Source organism: Ctenocephalides felis, unplaced genomic scaffold (assembly GCF_003426905.1).
Source record: "Ctenocephalides felis isolate EL2017-DRISC unplaced genomic scaffold, ASM342690v1 CF-g0.4_SCAFFOLD_01492, whole genome shotgun sequence".
NCBI classification, from domain to species: Eukaryota; Metazoa; Arthropoda; class Insecta; order Siphonaptera; family Pulicidae; genus Ctenocephalides; species Ctenocephalides felis.
Window position 1 is genome coordinate 19724186 of NW_020537646.1, and position 7964 is coordinate 19732149.

The 7964-nt window shown below is 27.7% G+C and overlaps 1 pseudogene; it reads right to left on the minus strand.

The window, feature by feature from the left end:
- Window positions 1–90: 90 nt before the first annotated feature.
- Window positions 91–7731, minus strand: LOC113370988 (annotated as a pseudogene).
- Window positions 7732–7964: the final 233 nt, after the last annotated feature.

The following is a 7964-nucleotide window of genomic DNA, read 5'->3' on the forward strand; positions in this document are numbered from 1 at the left end:
TTCGGGCGTATTTGGATTATCAACGATAAAAATACATGTAATATGCTGAAAATAAAGCATAATTAGACTTAGAACATTTCAAGGTTGTTTTTATACTTCTGGTAATTTGCCTTGAGAAAATCCCATAACAAACACCATGTAGATTACTGCAAATCGCAGCAAATCTCCCATCACCATTCTGTAGATCATCACGACGAATGGACCCACTGTTTTGAAACCTCTTAATAATAAATATTATCATTAAATAATAATAAATTATTATTAAAATATGTAATATTTTTATGCAACATTTATTTGCGACGACAATAGCCAAATTAGGCAATCTAAATTAAAACTAGTTGGTATTGGTATTTAGCCTTAAGGCAAGTTACATGAACTTTTCGATATGTTTAAATAATCGAATCAATCAATAAATAAAACAAATTATTTTATGAGTGATTAGAAGTATTCCGAGTGGATTTATTACATACAATTGAAAACGAACAAACACGTTAATTCGGAGTATTTTCTAAAAGCAAATTTTCAAATCAATAATTTTTATAATTGAACCAGTTTTCGTAGGACGTTAATGGTTTAGTATGTTCATTAAGACCAAGTAATCTATAGTTAACCAAGTGAATCATCTAATTTTAATTTTAACAAACTTCAAAAAAAACTACATTTTCTCAAAATTTGATGATTTTTTAAAATTAAACTACTTGTCGTAAGGCCGTAATATTTCAGTAAGTCTATAAGACCATGATATATATCGCCAAAAAAGTTCCATAAAAATCGGCTTAATTTTTTTTTTTCGACCAGTTAACTTTACCAAAAACTAATCAGCACGATTCCCAACCAATATCTATCGAACGGTTTTGAATTTCAAAATCGATTCAGAATTGCGGGCTAAAACGTGGACAAAAAATTTTCCACTTCTCTGCGATTTACAAAGAAACGGCCCGGCCGATTGCCGCACAAAACCCTAGTCCTCATCGAGATACATCGAATGGCTTTCAAATTTTTGATCCAGCCGTTTTTGAGAAAACGTTGATTTACGGCAAAAAATCTGTTCACACACATGCACACACACACATACTTTTTCCCAATTTGGTCTCATTCGATTCAGAATGGCTTTGAAACGTCGAGAAAACATAAAATAGCGAATCGGATTGATTTTTTTATGAAAAACAAATCTCCTTCGGGAAGTTAAATATTTTAAAGACCCAGTGCTGTTTATATTGTATTGAAGTTGATAATCCATTCCATAAATTGTGAAATATTTCTCTAAATATTAATTATATTAATTAATCGAAGTAGAAAAGATCAGCTATTTAGTCTAATAAGTTTATGATAATAATTTGTATAAATAATTATATAAAGTTTTTTATGAATTTACCTGCAATAAAGAGAAAGTAAGGAGATGTCGTTAACATAATAACTATTGCGACGTGATCTTCAATCACTTCTAAGCAAAAAAATCTAAATACAGGTAAAGTCATCATCAGCAAACATGAGAATAAAAACAGACTCTTGATGGCGCAGTCATCTAAGAAATAATTTATATTAATAAGTTATAATAGTATTTTTTAAATATATGCATCTATTTGAATTGGTTTTTTTTGTCTTACCAGATTTCAATAAACATTTTATATCCCAAAAACCTAGCTTCGCGAAGGGCAGCTATTATATACATAATTGAACCAATTCCATTAGAATTTCTGCAAACTAATCTGATCTAAAATTTTGCAAACTAAAAGTGTCATATTAATCTATTTAAACATTTAAAGACTTTTAAAGTTACCTTATTTTCGACAGTGTCGGTTGAAGCAATCTGCAATCTGATGAAAAATTTGTAAACCACCATTGCTCAATCTCCAAAGCCACGGAGTAGTTATCAAAATCATCTAAATTTTTGAATATAATCATGTAAAATTGAAACTTAACAACCAGAAGTTAACATGATAAAAATTTTCAAAGTTAAAAAAACTTCAAGTTTTTGGTGCATGACTTGATTGCCAATATTCTCATATACTCCCTTACGATTCTCACCATACAAGTTCCTTATATTAATAGTTTTGCTTGATCAATTTTGGATATTCCATTTTCCTGCGTATAATTTTTCTGCCTCCTAGATTGGTTTATCATCACATCAGTTGGTACAGTTCCAACAAATCGTTAAATTTAACAAAGGTGCCGAATTAGGACTATTTGTCGTATTAGTAGTAATATTATTCTTTGGACTGGCAGTTGTCTCCACAGGAAGAGGTGGACCTGGACGAAGGGTAAAACAAAATAATGATATTACGAAATAAATGCAAATATATACGAATTGACGATAAAAACGTCGTTTGACGAAAGCTTCCCATTTTGTTTTTAGTAGATCTACTAATACGCCATCCATGAGTTCGAGATGTCATCTTTGTCCTGGAAAAAGAAAATCACTTGTATGTTTAATTCTGTAAACTACAAGTGTATTTTTTAAGCATTTTGATCCAAATACAACTTTATTGTACTAATTGTAGTCTTATAATTCTATAAAGCTTTTATCAACTTACCAAAGCTTTATGTACCAAATATGTAGGTAGGAAGAAATAATTTAAGTAAGTTAATTATTAAACTAAATTCTTTCAAAGTCAGAAGGGACAATTACGTAATTACTTAATTCTAATCGTATATTATTTAATAAAATGCATTAAAAATATTTTCACAAAATACAATAATAAAGTACGATAATGTACGTCATGCTCGAAAAATTTAAGAGTTCCTCCTATGGACAAAAATGGTCAAAAAAATTATTTTCAAAGATTTACCGAGAAAATTATACTAATTTGATGTATTATGTCTAGGCATCTATTATTAATCATTTTAATTGTTTTGAATTATTGATACAGTACACAAGTTTTTTCTAACTTATTGTCAGTGATAAGTGTAATTAGTAGTAATAAATAATAATAACTTACCCCGAAAACTACCAAATTCAACGCAGAATCTTTGCTTATATCTCCTGTTTCATTATCAATAGTTCTATTTGACTCAATGGATATGCTGCACAAGTGATACTACCTACAAATAAAAAAAATAAAAATTGAATCCAAATTGAACATAACTTAAAATTTTTTTTTTGAAAATCCATAGAAAAGTATTAACTAAGAAACTGAACTTCTATTATAAGAATAAATACCTAATTGCCAGTAGATTTCACGTTCTATATTAGAATATGAAAAAACAATTCTTTTCGGGCCAATTTGGCAGCAAGTGTAAGAGGAGTAAGATTTAAAACGTTTCGTATACCAATGGCTGCTCCTGATTCATAAACTGTGTCAAACATATCCTATAAAATAATAAAACCATATATTTAATTTTAATATAATATTATGGAGCTTCAATTTTCCTTTTACCAATTTTTCATATATAACCAACATATGTAAAACGTGTTTCCGTTGGTGTCTTGATTATCCGGATTTGCACCGCGCGCCAAAATTAACCTAAATTTTTAAATATAATATTTTAAAATATATTGCAAAGTTTTGAAATTTTCAGACTTTTACTTTAAACTGTAGCATTCTTCTTGTCCTAAACATCCTGCAAAACTTAGTGGATATTCTCCCCAATATACATATCTGAAAAAGGATAATAAAATAATTAAATTGTAAAATAAAAAGAATAAATTTAGTGAAGTGGTAAAATTTATATAGTTTGTTTACGTAAAGTTCCTTTCATGCTTTATCAAAATTTAAAAAAAGTTTAAGAAGGAAATAAGAATATATATATACATCCTGCGAAGGTGTGACAACAAATAAAAAAAGTGAAAACAATAGAGTATTTATCTTAAAAAAATTATCATATGAATGTATTTTTACTTGAGCTTACAATGGACGACATTTTATATATTTAATTTTAATTTAATTTTTCAAATTAATTGTTTTTTTTTGCTTTTGTATGCATTTTTCATCATTCCAATAACTTTGTTTGGTAATATGTTAACATGTTTGTTATTTTAGTATTAATTTTATTGAATTTTTATTGTTTTTTTGTGTTTTCCAAATAATTTGTATATTTTATCCACTAACGATGAATCAAACTGAGACTCGAAACGCATGGAAATATATTAAAAATATTTTTTAGAAACATTTTTTTTATTTCTATAATCTGGATAGAACCCTGCTTAGGGGGCGTCTATTAATCACGTGAGGTTTTTAGGGGGGGAGGAGGGATTTGACAAAAAATCACGAAGTATTATGTGGGGGATGGTAGGGTGCAGTAAGATATCACGTGTATTCATTTTCACAAAAATCAAACATTTTCAAAAATAAATCAAAAATTTAACAGTTTTATCACATGAGGGGGCGTCCATTAATCACATGAGGTTTTTCAGGAGGAGGGGAGGTCTGACAAAAATCACAAAATATCAAGTGGTGGAGGGAGAGAGTATAGTAAGATATCACGTGTATTTATTTTTAACCGATTTTGAAAAAAAATTCAAAAAGTTTTACAGCGACTAAGAATACACGTGATGTTTGGGGGTTGGGGGGGGGTAATTGAATATCACCATGTATCACCAAGGGGGAGGGAGGCGAGTTTTTAAATCCTTAAAAACTCGCTCATGTGATTAATGGACGCCCCCTTAGGAAGTATTTTGTTTCTATTACCATACCTATCATTTATAGTAACTATTTATGTAAAAATTATATCTATTATTATCAATACTTGAAATTACTTCATTGCTTCCTCAAAATTAGTCAAAAATCTACTAATTACTTTTTACAATATTGTACTAATAATGTATTTATTATCAAACCCTTCATAATTGGTGAACTTTTGAACAATAACATGTTCAACTTCTGGTGAATCGTATCTCGAAGCTTTTTGGTCTTCCGGAGACATAAATGTTCCGGTGCAACGTTCGTGAATATTGGCGCCTGCGTCCAACAAAAATTTAACCATTGCCGGATCTTCGTTTACTATGGCTATGTGTAAAACACTTTCACCTGAAATATATTCATAATTTGATATAAATACATACCTAATAGATACATGATTTATAATAATGAGGTTATGATAATTAAATATTGTACAATAAGTAGATCAAATTAAAATTATATATCCAATTGAAACAAGCATTGAAAATTTTACAACAAAGGTGACCGAAAATATTTTTCAATTTTGAAAATAGTTCTTATGAGAAACATTGAGGGACCTTAACACAAAACAAAAAAAATGTTATAAACATTAACAATTTCTAAGCATAGCATATAATCAGCCAATAAGCTTATAAACTAATTATCAGCAAATGAAAGTATATTAATATTAAGTAGTATATTAACTATTAGTAAAAAAAAACTAGCGGCGCATGGCATCATTCAATTCGGATGGTCTGATTTCTCAAAAACTTAATTTCTATTTTCTGAACTCTTTGCGTATCTCCAAAACGGTAATCAGTACGTCTCTCCATCAGTAAGAATCGAATGTTTTTTAATAATTCAAATTGGCTGATGTGCGCGCCCGAAATCGTGAACAAAAAATTGTATCCATACATACATACACACACCTCAATTTTTTATAAGTTATACCAAAATGTTCTGAAACCATCGAAGCGTGAAGATATGCAAAAAAAATATTTTTGTTTTTGGATGATTACAAAAACTTACCCTATAATACCAGCATAAATAAGTAATTTATTAATTTAATTTAATAAGTGATTCATGGTTATTATATTATACTAAAATAATATTATTTATAAGTTAATAAAAAAAACAAAATATCTAATTCAAATAAAGCTTTGAAAAGCGTAATAAGATCGAGAATGTGAGTAGTAGTAATGTAACTAGATTTAAAAATACTAGTGAATTTTTTCTCAAGTTCTCAAGTTGACTATAAATGAAGATTAATATCAGATCCAGTACGAATGCATAGTATTTTAGCGTTTTCCAATTAGAAGTCTTATTCTGGATCAAGAAACATTATTTTTTAAAATTTTGACGTTTTTCTTTGAAATAAGATTAATTAATATAAGTCCAGAAAATTACTTAGAAAATTTCTTGTTTTATGGTTAAATACTTCTACAACATTGGTAGAAGAAATCTCTTGACATTTCCTATTACCACTACATTTATAATATAGTAATTGATTGCATTTACCATAATATTCGTCAGACATATAAACATCATTAATTAATTTGGGATAAAATCGAAGTAGTCTTTTGGCCAAGTCAGCAAGAAGAGACGATACATTCAATAAACACAAATGTAATATCGTTTCTCCAACAGCACCTCGTTCCTGTAAAAAATAACAGTTTTTTACAGGATATTTTGAATTTTTCTTTATCAATCACTTGTTAATTTTATTTTTTATTATTCTAGTAATAAATTATAATTTGCAGCTAATACTATTAGCTTCAGAAAAAAATAAGTTGCTACAACTAATAGCAACATATTTTTTTTATTTAATCGATATAAGTTTGAGTTAATTTTCTTAAAATAAATATTAGAAAAAATTAATAGAAATTAATATTATAATTTCAAGCTCAAATTACATTTAAATCCCAGCAAACATGTTTGTACAACGATGGGTTGGCCTGATATTCTTCTTCGGAAACTTCCGGACAATTTTTATTTACATCAAATTCTTCTTCTGGATTTTCCATAGCACGTATTTGTGGTAACTAAAATAATATAACCTTGGAAAAATATCTCATTAAGCGAGGAAATTAATTATGAATACTTCTTGTTAAATATCATAATTAATTACTGCAGAGGTTGACTTTTAAAAATCTTTAATAATTTATATTTCTATCATCATTAAACAATATGATAAATGTGATATTAGATTGTGGAATGAGGTCATATTAGTAACTTACTGAACTTATTATTGTTTTGATTAGAATTTGTTGATATAAAGAATCCTTTCAAATCATAATTTTATTATACTCTTCGTACCTGTTTATGTTTCGGCCTTTCAATGTTTCTCATAAGAACAATTTGCGAAATTGGAATATATTTTCCAGCACCTTTGTTATACAGAAAGGCTCAACTTTTGTTTTAATGACGTGATCTATTTCTGCATATTGTTTGCTCTGGACAGCTCTTTTCATTACATCAACCATTAAGCCTCCACCTTTATTTAGAAAGAAAATATAGGTAAAACTTACATATATATAATATATGTGACAATTATTAGATGGTAATATATATATATATATATATATATATATATATATATATATATATTTGTACATAATTTGAAACAAAAGCATTTTAACAGATATCTATCCCGTTAATAAAAATAGAATCAATTAATTTAAAGAAAATTAATATCAATATAAATATCAATAGATCATGAATTTCATATACCTTGATTCGTCCTCAGTAGACAATTGCATTATGATATAAATGCGAAATATAATATCAAAATAGTATAATAATCCTTCAAATCATTAAAATTAGAAAGGTTAAAATAATTTAATTACACAAAATTCATATTATAAGCAAAATCGTGGTTCAAGGTTTGAAGCTCTAGGCGTGTGCCCTATTCATGATGACTTGCTCAGAAATTAGTAAATATGATTAACGTAAAATTTTGAATTTCCATCATGGGTATTTTATGGAATACACTATTTTTTTCTCAATTCACTTATAATATTGACTTAAATATTTCTAAATTACCTTTCAAATCAACTAACTTATACAGCTTTTGGGTCGAAACTCCAGCTTGTTTCTTAACGCCGCTAGTAACATTACTTTCAGTATTTCCCATTGCATTAAATTATTTTATTTCGCATAAGAAAAAAATTCATGGCAGGCTAAATAGCAGTTATTTTTTGCATTTGTTCATGATACACTGTAACACCGTTAGTCCAATACTGCGTTTTGTATATAATCCAAACCATAATTGATTCATACGTATATTTAAGAAAAATATTCTTATTATAAATATGCGTTTTATTGTCTATTTACAAGCTATTTTCTACTAATTATTATTCTAATAAA